The sequence below is a fragment of the Bison bison genome, unplaced genomic scaffold (genome assembly GCF_000754665.1).
Source record: "Bison bison bison isolate TAMUID 2011002044 unplaced genomic scaffold, Bison_UMD1.0 scf7180017864193, whole genome shotgun sequence".
Classification (NCBI taxonomy): Eukaryota; Metazoa; Chordata; class Mammalia; order Artiodactyla; family Bovidae; genus Bison; species Bison bison.
In genome coordinates this window covers 2,619,067-2,631,293 of record NW_011494765.1, presented here as the reverse complement: position 1 = coordinate 2,631,293, position 12,227 = coordinate 2,619,067, and the positions used below count along the sequence as shown (strand labels likewise).

Here is a 12,227-nt window from a genome sequence, read left to right as displayed (position 1 = left end):
TTACTGATGAAGAAATTAAATATTCTGCCCAAGGTCAAATCAGTAACTAGCAAAGCTAAGACTAGAATCCAAGTGTACCTGGCTTACACAGATTTTAACCACCGTGCCATGTGCCTCCCAAAAATGAGTGCTTTAATTCACCATCAAGGTCACTTCTTCTACTCACCCCACTCTTCCAACTATTAATATGTCAGTCAGTAGCTGGACAACTCCCCTCTTCTTCGAAAGTTTCAAACTGTCTGACAAAGTTAAGTTTAGTTGGACTTCAGGACTAAATAACCTAAATCCTACTAAACAAATGGTATATGAAAGTTTTGAAAAAGTTACTAGGGACTAATCTAGATTCAGTTCAGTCACTCAGTCGTGTCCGACTCTTTTGCAACCCCGTGAACTGCAGCACGACAGGCCTCCCTGTCCATCACCAACTGCCGGAGTCTACCGAAACCCATGTCCATTGAGTCGGTGATGCCATCCAACCATCTCATCCTCTGTCATCCCCTTCTCCTGCCCTCAATCTTTCCCAGCATCAGGGTCTTTTCAAATGAGTCAGCTCTTCGTATCAGGTGGTCAGTCCTTCCAATGAACATCCAGGGCTGATCTGCTTTAGGATGGACTTGTTGGATCTTCTTGCAGTCCAAGGGACTCTCAAGAGTCTTCTCCAACACCACAGTTCAAAAGCATCAATTCTTCCTTAAGTGGCACCAGAACATCTTGGTCACTTCACTCTCTTTCTCTAGAAGCTAACTGGGATTTCCTGTGGGCAAGTGACCTCAGAGAGTAATCAATATTGTCAAAGTGAGCTATGCTCTGAGTGTATCTTCTGCCTTCTTCCAATGTGAGAGAACAGAAAATCAAAATGGCCCTTTATTGGGAAAGGTTAGGAAAATTCAAGATTATCATCTTCCTCCAGTCAACCCTTCAGACTATGAAGAGTCTCATCATTTGAGTAGTCTCATTCCTGGACTCTCCTCCCTACTGCAGGAGAGACATAGGAGACATGGGTTCAATCCCTTGAGTCGGGAAGATCCCCTGACGGAGGAAATGGTAACCTGCTCCAGTTTCCTTGCCTGAAAAAAATCCCATGGACAGAAGAGCCTGGCAGGCTATAGTCAACGGGGTCGCAAAGAGTCGGACACAGCTGAGCATCCACATGCACACACGCACATATGCACACACACGAAGCCTATATCCTCCCTATCTTTAAGTGAACTCAAATTTCTCCTTTGAGGCCCAGCCCCCAAATCTCTTCCCACTGCTAAGTGCTGGGGGAACTGCCTCTAACAAATAGGGTTCGTCCTTCCTCCCTTATGACACTGAGTGGGAAAGTTACTCCATCTTAAAGTCTCTTTCAGTTCTCCTATTCACATCATGGAGAAAACCTAAGCAAGGCCCCAGTTTGTCTTCAACATTTCCCTAACACTTGCTGTGCTGTGCTTAGTCGCTCAGTGGTGTCTGACTCTTTGTGACCCCATGGACTGTAGCCTGTCAGACTCCTCTGTCCATGGGGATTCTCCGGGCAAGAATACTGGACAGGGTTGCCATGCCCTCCTCCAGGGGATCTTCCCAACCCAGGGATCAAACCCAGGTCTCCTGCATTGCAGGCAGATTCTTTACCAGCTGAGCTACCAGGGAAGCCCAACACCTGCTAATCTCTCCTTTCATTAAAGGACAGCAGATCTCAAACTCAGTACTCTTCTACAAACAGCAGTAAGCAAAGTTTTATAACACTGCCGTGTTTTTATTATATTTAACTTGGTTTCTATTTAGGGCAAGAGATAGTAGCCTCTCATTATGGTAAGAACATAAAGCTTCTTTAAAAATATTTTTAAGGGGTCCCCAAAAAAGACATTTCAAATAAACAACAGTAAAGCAGTGTGCAGATTCAGGAAAAGTTCTGATGTTACTCGAGAATCAAGCATGGTAAACAGTTATATACTACTGCCTAGACCTTGACAGAACTGTCAGTTACTTTTTTTGTTCACTATATACGTACATTTCATCATAATATTCATGTACTATTTATACTAATGTGAAAAGGCAAAAAAATGACCGTCATTTTTAATGACCTACTACAATGTTAGCTGTATAGGATTTTAAATACCCACCACTTTTCAGGGATGTATCCAACCCATACCAGAGATGGGTGTTCACTGCAAATTTTTTTTTTAAATAAATATAATCATGTTGAATTACAATGATTTGTCTGCATGTGTTTCCCTTTGCAAGACTTACCTCTTTCGATGCAGGAATAGTTTCTTACTCATTTTATGTTTCTTTAAATTAACATACTCTAAACATCATCAGGTATTAAAAATAATGAGCTCAGCTCTTTCCAAAAAATGGACAGACAAGGACAGTAAGGCTTTATTTAACACACTCGTTTCACTCACCCAGTCAACAAATGTTTACTAAACACCTATGAAGTGCAAGGCGCTGATGAACATGACAGGTTAAGGTCTGCTCTTCAGGGACCCGCATTCTCACAGGGATACATGACATTCTGATGACAATTTTGAGTCACTGTCAGAGACTGGATTTCTACACGCCCTCTGTTTAGAATCCTCTGCCTACTCCTCTTAGTGGCCAATTAAGTCCCACTCAGGCAGCGGGGCCCAGCCCAAACTGAGAAGCCTTTACCAGCCTCTTGAGTCAGACATTTTCTCATAGACTATTTGCAACAGAACATTGTTTTCTCAACTTCAAGTGCCCTGAAACAGGGACACAGTCATCTTGGTATCTCCATTACTTGGCAGAGGAACTGGTGTTTAGCAGGTACTGAATCAACATATAAATTTATAAATAATTAATAAACAAGCGACTGAATGATGAAGAGCAATGTTCCAGTTAGGAATCAGCCAAGCTGCTGCTAACTCAGTTCCAAAATGATTAAAGAACAGCAACCAAATTTAAGTTGGAGACACCTATTAACTTCCCAATGAGTATGTCTGAAATAACTATTAAGGTACCAAAAAAAAGGACATTTCTTCACAACGAAGAAACGTATATCATGAGGGAAAAATATGGAAATGACTGACACTTTCTAATATCTTTGGTTGACATTTTTGAAACAAAAGTAAAACATTGTTTAAAAAAATAGACTTGGTACCAACTATTCCTGGCACGAGCACAAGGAACTGAAAGACACACAGCTCTGAAGACGTAAGTACCTAATTCAAAGTCAGACAGTACCCAAAATTCAGAGTACAGCACTTTGTGTTATGACACCAAAACTCCAAACCCTACCAAAAGTAAATAAAATCCAAGGTCAATTTTACCCCCCCCAGATCTATTAATTAATTTTCCAGAGCTAAAAAAGAAAAACCATGAAAACAATGAAATCCAATGCATAACAAACAGCTTGTGGATTAAGCTCAAGTTTTATTAGACCACACAACTGACAAAATAAAACACCTGGACAGCTAATATGCATTACTTAGTAAATACTAATGTAGACTCACTATTTTCATTTAAAAATCTTGACTTTTTAAAATCTTACTTGAAATCATTACTAATGGGATAGTTAAACAAGATGAAGCATGAAAGACATTAAGTAAATTATGGTAACGCCTTCCATGGACTTGCATAGTTGCTAAGTCATGTTCTTTTGTGACCCCTATCAACTGTAGCCTGCCAGGCTCCTCTGTTCAAGGGATTTCCCAGGCAAGAATACTGGGATGGGTTGCCATTTCCTTCTCCATGAGATGTTCTTGACTCAGGCATCAAACCTGCGTCTCTTCTCCTGCATTGTCAGGCAGATTCTGTACCGCTGAGCCACCAGGGAAGCGGCTTTCCATGTACTACCACATCATTACTAAGAAGGAGGTAGAGGTTCATGGGACGATGCCTATCAGGTTCCACCAAGTGAAAAAAAGCAAACTGCAGGATGATATGCAAGGTAAGATCCCAGAGGCAGTCCAAGGTTAAAAGGCAAATCCCAGAGCAAGACTTCTTGAGCTCAAATCTCGGTTTTGCTGCTCACTAGTTACGCAGCCTTTTGGAGAAGGCAATGGCACCCCACTCCAGTACTCTCGCCTGGAAAATCCCATGGGCGGAGGAGCCTGGTAGGCTGCAGTCCTTGGGGTCACTACGAGTCGGACACGACTGAGCGACTTCACTTTCACTTTTCACTTTCATGCATTGGAGAAGGAAATGGCACCCCACTCCAGTGTTCTTGCCTGGAGAATCCCAGGGACGGGGGAGCCTGGTGGGCTGCCGTCTATGGGGCTGCACAGAGTCGGACACGACTGAAGCGACTTAGCAGTAGCAGTAGCAGTCATGCAGCCTTTGGCTAATTACTTTTCCTTGCCTCAGTTTCTTCATATGCAAATGGATGTAAAACTGAACCTTTGACAGGTATGTTCATAAGGTTTAGAGGGTTTAATGGGTTAACATATGTAAAGCACTTAACAAGTGTTAACTATAATTCTAGGGGAAAAAAAATTCCAAATCATATAGCATGTGCATATACAGGTAGGGAAAAAATTTTTCATTTCTGCATTGCTTTTAGTTTTGTTTTTTAAACAAAGAATATTTATTACTTAAGTAATTCAAAAAAAATTTTAAGGAAAACATAATAAAAACTTGGCACTAAAAGCTCCCCTGCTTAAAGATCTGCTAGTACAATTACTTAAACACTCAGGACCTGACAAATTTTGTGAATAATTAAAACTGTGAAATTTTCAAGTCCAACAAAAAGGACACAGTACTTAATTTCTTGGTACATCTGAACAATAACACACTATACACTAATAAGCAGAATTTCAATGGTATTAAAATTATATCCCCTTTTCCTCCAAAGGCAGTAAGTAACACAAAAAATATCCACCTGATCTAGAAATGTATCAGGAACTTCCATGTTATGTAAGCCTTAATTAATTTCATTAGTCCAAAGTTATATACCACCAAATCTAATTTCCTCCTATTCACCAATCTCTAACGACAACTCACTAAGACATACAGAAATCTGTAGATCAAGGCAAACTAGTGAAAAAAATCCTAAAACCCTTAGAACACTCTACAAACCTCTGAGAGAGAGATTTCACCACCCACATGCTTTGAGGAAGCTTTCGTCCCCAGCATAAACTTAAGTTTCTTCCCTAAATACAGTGGGTGCACAAAACTACCAGATAGAAGAGCAGAAAGAGAACTTTGGGCTTCAGCTGCATTTTTGCTGAGCTGTAATACTGGTAAAGCCTGTTTCAAGATCCAAGAGTACACCCTCAAATTTAAGGAAAGCATGTAAACAGCAGACTGACATGTCTGTGTCATCACATTTACCAAAACGGTACTTCATAAAATTACAAACACTATCAAACTTCAAACAGTATTATTATCACTGTGTTCTACCTAAAAGGAACATTCTGGACCACAAAAAAAAAAAAAAAAAAATCTCATTAGTCAAACGGCTTTTCAAAAATAAATGAACCATTAAGATGCCTCCATAGAATTATGGAACTTTTAACTTTAGTTTACATAATGCCTACAAAAAAAGAAGTCAATAAATGTTAGGTATTGTTGTCATTATTGCTATCATGATGTTTTGCAATGATGGAATAAAAACTTTACATGAATTTGAGCAAACTCTGGGAGTTGGTGGAGGACAGAGGAGCCTGGCCTGCTGCAGTCCATGGGGTTGAAAAGAGTCAGACTTAGCAACTGAACAGCAACAAACAGAAACTTAGAGGAAAGCTTACTTAATAAGTTACTTTCCATCAGAATCCACGTTGGCCCACCAGGCCCTTGAATAATTCGATATTAAAAAGCACTTTGTTTTAGAGAAATCAAAGTTAGATTCCTTGAGTTCTAAAGAAGGTAAAGATGAAATAAATTCTGTAAAAAGAACTAATCTATTCTTCCCTAAGCCTTTTGGACACAGAAATCCATATTTGTAAACATTTTGCAATTCTGCCATAAGTGCTATGACTTTCAGACCTAATGTATTTTTGTCAGGTAGTCAGGATTTATAAACAGTGGAAGTAAAATTAAGACATGGGTCAGAGTTCTCCATTAGAAAGTGAAAGGAGACAGTTCAGAGTGGGCTGAAAATAGATGACTTTACCCTAAGTCCTAAAAACTTTTAAAATAGATGTACTTAGATAAAATTTGAATTGCTTGGGAAGATAATTTGATTCTGATCCTGAAAAAAAGGGAATAGGCTAACATCCCTTGATTAAATATTCTGTCTTTTAAATTTCCCAATATTAATCCTTTCAAAGACTCAGAGAAAATAAATTGAAAGTATAAATTAGGAAGAGAAAAAAATAGAACTGAACACGTTTGATGACTAGTCTCCAGCGTGGGTGTACAGGCGTTACATGGGAGCAAGACCAAGCAGGCACCCTTTCAGACAGACATCTTAAATTAATGAGCAGACATCTTGCCTGTTTATACAGTTACAGTCTGCTTAAAGCCTTGTATTGTTTATCATCATTTTATTGAAGTATAGTTGATTACAATATTGTGTTAATGTCAGGTATACAGCAAAGTGACTCAGATATGTATATCTATCTATCTTTTATCTATTGGCAAAGAATCCACCTGCCAATGCAGGAGACCCAAGACACGAGGGTTTGATCCCTGGGTGGGAAAGATCCCCTGGAGTAGGAAATGGCAATCTGATCCAGTATTTCTGCCTGGAAAATTCCATGGGCAAGAGGAGCTTGGTGGGCTACAGTCCTTGGGGTCATGAAGAGTCAGACACAATTGAGCACACACACAAGTAGATACATACATATAGAAATCTATCTATATATTGATAGATATCTTTTTTAAGATTATTTTCCATTATAGGTTATTATAAGACACTGGTTATAATTCCCTGTGCCATACAGTAAATCCTTGTTGCTTATCTATTTTATGTACAGCAGTCTGTATCTGTCGATCCAATATTCCTAATTTATCCCACCAACCCCCTACCCCCTTTCCCCTTTGATAACCATAGGTTTATTTTCTATGTCTGTGTTTTTGTTTTGAATATAAAGTCATTTGCATTATTTTTAGATTCCACATATAAGTGATATCATATATTTGTCTTTCTCTGACTTACTAAGTACAATATTTTCTAGGTCCACTCAAGTTACTGCAAACGGCAACATTTCATTCTTTTTTATGTAGTCTTGTCTTTTTTAAATGGTTTACAGAAAAGGTGAATACAAAGATAATTTTGGCTTAATATATACAATTTAATTACACTGTTAGCATTAAGTTATATTTTCCTTTTGGGTATACATACTTAACAAGTATTTAGTTTATCTTCAAACTTAAAAAGAAAAAAGACATTATAAAGACCCTTAGGAAGTCTGTATTTTCTTAAACATTTGCTCAACCATTTATTTATTAAATATGAGAACTTGAAGTATCAATAGATATTCATCACTTTTTTTGACCTTTGAATTGCAGAGTTCAAAACTGGGTTTCAGCTTAGAAACAGTGAAGAACTTCCCTTTTGAAAATATTTTTACAAAATCGTAATACATACTGAAACATAATCCAAAAAATAAGAAAATATAGGTAAACACAAAGAAGGAAATTTTAATTATCTATAATTTTACAAGCCACAAGTCAAACAATTTGTGTCAAAAGCTTTTTCTGTACACAATACAGAAATTGTTCCTTTACAAATGAAAATATCTTGATTAGGATTTAAGAGTTAAAGCCACAAATAATTCTATGCAAACATATAGAATTTGTGTTCTAGGCAGTTCAAATGTAAAAAATCAAAAACACAGCTAAAATCCTTTCTTACCTAAGAAAACATTAACTACAGAGAAGGAAAGCTGAAGGGGAAATTTTAATTAATCACTTGAGAAGAAATTGTTCTTCAATTATTTTTGGTCTTTCCTAAGCAAGTAAAAAGGATTCCACTTATTTTTTAAAATTTATTTTTAATTGGAGGATAATTGCTTTATAATGTCATGCTGGTTTCTGCTATACAACACTGTAACTCTGCCCTAAGTACACATATATCCCCTCCCTCTTGAACATCCCTTCCATGCCCCCAATCCACCCCAAGGATCCCACTTATATCAGACTTTTTTATTTTAAATTTATCAGACTTTTAACACCTCAAAAAAATCATACTTCATCCTGGAGAATGTGTAACCAACGCCCCAATACACTCACTACTAAAAATAATAATAACAAATAAAAGTGAAACATCTTACAATTGGGAATGTATCTACTTTCCTGCTGCAATTTTCTGCAAATATCAGGGGCAATTTTTCCAAATAAACTAATCTAAACTGAAGCACATTCCATTTAAAGAGTGGCAAATTTTGTATTGTTATGGGCACCCAACAAAAGTTAATACATATTGTTGCCATTTCCAGAATGCCATTCTCAGGCAGTATCACCTTGTATGGTGCTAAGTGTCACCACTGGAAAATTGCTCACAAACTCACAGTAAAGCCGACTGGGTGAAGTGGGAAGTGACATCACTGTGACAGTGCCCGAGAAGGCACCAGAGAGCAGTGGCTGTTTTAAGGTCAGGGACGTGGCATGAAGGTGGAAAAGGGTGAAAGCACGTTGAAAGTTGGAATGCCAAAAGATAACTAGCAATTACTGAGTGAAAGCCATGTTCCTGAAGTTACTTCTGGGGTTAATCCTATATGACAGCTATTTATCACCTCCATTATACAGATGAGGAAATAGCTTTAGAGAAGTCAAATAACTTACTGCCTAATCATCCAGCTATTATGCAGCAGACAAGGAATTCAAGACTAGATCTGTTTGACTCCACACCCCACACTCTTCATTTCCCCAGGCTGCCTCTCTGGTTCTTCAGCATAGAGACTTCAAGTTCCCTGTGAGCAATGTCACTGTGGTGGGCTCTAGGAGGGAGAGATCCATCTGGAGGCAAATGGTCACATACTTTCATGGGGAGCCTAGATTTCTCAGCCTCTGTTCATCCCAAACTGCCTTTATACATAATCTTTTCTTCCAGTTTTCCTGTTACAGACCTAACGCGCTGGTTGGATGGATGGATGGATGGGAGTGAGGTGGGGGCGAGCTGTTGATTTAGATGTTTATTTGATTTACAAACTCCTCTGTCCTTGTCTTTGTTCAAGTTGTTCCCTGTACCCAAAGCCTTTCTCCAGTATCCCTGTAGCTAATCATATCTACGACTGAATGTCCAGTTCAAATGACATATCCACACAGCATTCCCCAATCTCCACTCTCCCATTTAGTAGTAGTAGCTCCAATCTAAATTCTCTTCATCTTTTAGGTATAAATATATACAAATATACAAATAATACGATGCCAGATAGGTACACGCTATAAATAAAATAAAGGGGCAGGGGAGAAAGAATGACGAAAGAGGCAGTGTAAGGTCACAGAAAGATCTGGCAAGACCTCCCCAAGGCAGTGATTTTAATACGGTGTGTTTAAGTCAACACAAAATATTTCAGCACCAACATCTATTTCACAAAAGACTCTTCCTCAGCTTTCCATACCCTCCCCTAATCCTTTCTAGAAAAAGTCTGCTGCACTGGTTTTTCATTATAGCTATTATTTTAGAGGGGAAAATATCTCACACAAGATGCTGACAGGTGCTTTACAAACAGGTGCAAACTTCCAGTCACACATATTCTGAAAAAATGTTAAGAGTGATTTGTCAGTGAGAAGTCTGAGGCCAAAAAGAAGCTGAACTACAAGAATTTAAAATGAAATTTCAAGAAAAAGACTTAGTAACTCTTCAACTCTAAGCTGTACTTTACTGTCTGTCATGTATGAAAAGAAGAACGGCAACAGGAAAACAGACTCGAAGAGAGATCCTGCAGTTTTTCTCTTAATGACAGAAAAATTAGTCTGGGGAATTCCCTGGCAGTCAGTACTCTCACCGCCAGGGTCCGCGTTTGATCTCTGGTCACAGAACTAAGATCCCACAATCCTCACGGTGTGGCCCACCACCCCGCATCCCAAAAAAGATAGAAAAATTAGAATATCCTCCCCCCCTTTAAAAGTCACACTACCTACATGACTTAAAGAAAAACAGCACACATTAAAATTTTCTTTCACGGACTTACACAAGAGTTTGGAGGGCTCAATTCCTTTAATCACTTAGAACCAGGAGGTGCCTTTATACAAAAATCTAAGGGCCAAAGTACTCACTTCCCTTTCTTCCTCAGATTATTTTGCTGATTCCTCAGTACCCTGAGTGAAATATCTGTGGTCCATACTATTTTTCAAAACTATTACTCTGATTACAGTCAGATTTTTTTATTTCCCTGAATACAAAAATTCCCTCTTTCATCTACACTATTGTCGTATCTGCTTTGACTTTTTTCTTATCTAATGATCCAAATATTCTTGAAAGCCAAATTACATATCCCCAAAACTTACTTCTGCTTCAGAAATTCTTAGTCTTTTTGAGCCGTGGGTCTCTTTGGTAGTCTAGTGAAGCCTACGGACCCCCCTTTCAGATTGCTTTTAAATGCATAATTAACTATATGCGACTACAAAAGAAACTAATTATACTGAACTATTAGCAAAAGAATGAAAAAAAACCCTGATATTGTAATATATGTGCACCTTTATTATCAAATTAAATAACAAGGCCTAACAGTGGGTCTGATAATACCATAATCCAAAGAAATTATAAGCATAAATGATACTTTTTTTACTGGAGTGTATCATAAATGATATTTTGAGATACCCGCAACACCTGTAAACATGACACAAAAATACCTATTATTTATATTGGTGACAAAGTCACAGGCATCGCTAACTCTACTGTGGTTTGTTGCTTATATTCATAAGTGAAGAAATGACAATACAGTCATCAGATAATAAAGACGCGTTTTGTTCTCATTCTAGTTCAAGGAGCTCCTGAATTCTATCCACCAACTGGTGAATCCCAGGTTTAAAATCCTTTCTAGTTTAAAGCCTCGCTCAAACTGATTTTTAGCACAAATTTAAAAATAAAAACACTGAGTTCTCCTTTGACTAACCTCTCATCTGAACGGACCACCACGCCTTCCTGTTTTTACGCAGATTTACAGACAGAACTACCTGTTTATTTCTCTTCTTTGCTTAGCCAGCACTCGTTTACATTTTGCCAGTCAATGAAAGACGAAGTTGAAGGAAAGGCGATGGAAGCAACCGACAGCTTCATATTTACAGACCTCCAACAGGAAGTGGAAAGATGCCAAGTATGGTGTGTATGTTTCTGGTAGGTGGGCTGCCCCTCCACCCCCAGACCTTTGAGTCCACCTTGACAAGAGTCTCCGAACCAAGACATCTTCACCAGCGGCACTCAGAGGACACTGCACCTTCTCGACTCCCATTCTCAGTTCTCCAGCTGCCAGGTCGCTCGCCTCTGGCTCTCCTTTCCCATCCCATCCCCCACGCGTCCCTCCCTCTTGTCCGCCCCAGGCTGCCTGGTCCCCAGCGCGCCGCCTCCTCTCCCCTCTGGACCGAACCGTGTGCCCCCGGCACCACGTTTCCCCTCGCTAGAGGGAAAGGCCCAGGGCCCAGGGGTCAGCTGGACCCAGTGGCCCGCCGTCAGGCGCAGGCTGCGGCCCTAGGCCGGAGCAGCACCGCCGCCAGGCAAGGAGCCCGCGCACTGGGCGCGGGGTGATCGGGGACGTGCACTTACCGAGAAGATCATGCGGAGGAAGGCACCGAGGTGTGCGTCGGACCGTCACTCGGCCTCGGAGCCGTCGCTCTCGCCGCGAACTGCCACCGCCGCTGCCCCTGCCGCCGCCACTCGTTAGTTGGCTTCCCTGCGTCCTGCGGCGGCGCTGCCGCCAAGTCATCGCGCTTGCGCAGAGCCGCGGGGACCTCTGGGACTAGTAGTTCGGACCCGCGACCAGCGGCGCCTCTTCCGCTTTTACCCCCCACCCCCCGACCCCGAGTCCGCCGCGGGCTGGAGCCGTCTTCAGCGGCTGGGTTACCGCGAAAGGGCTTCCAGAGACTTGTTCGCCAAAGACTCCCTCTTGCTTTCGCGTAGGGTACCGCTGAATGTTAAAAAATCCGTCTGAGCAAGTATGTGTAAAGTAAAACAATTTATAGCAGTTATGTTTTAGGTGACAAGTGTCACTTGACCAGAACACATCATTCCAAACCCATATAGCTCTCTCTTCTTCCTTTCTGTTAAAAGTGTCACTAATTGCCTTTAATGACATCTGGGTTTTCAGTCTTAAACCTGATTTCCCACTATGTTTATCAAATTTTACTTACTGTAAACTTGACCATACAGTTTTTAGGTCGATTGACAATTTAATGCA

The 12,227-nt window shown here is 40.1% G+C and overlaps 1 protein-coding gene across 5 annotated transcripts in view; it reads right to left on the bottom strand.

The window, feature by feature from the left end:
* Positions 1-11,746, bottom strand: part of GAPVD1 (GTPase activating protein and VPS9 domains 1) — a 69,803-nt gene extending 58,057 nt beyond the window's left edge. For all 5 annotated transcript variants that reach the window (XM_010844060.1, XM_010844062.1, XM_010844064.1 and 2 more), the window contains exon 1: positions 11,597-11,746. The gene's annotated coding sequence lies outside the window, so the exon portion shown is untranslated. The remainder of the gene's footprint in view (positions 1-11,596) is intronic.
* Between the last annotated feature and the right edge of the window lie 481 nt (positions 11,747-12,227).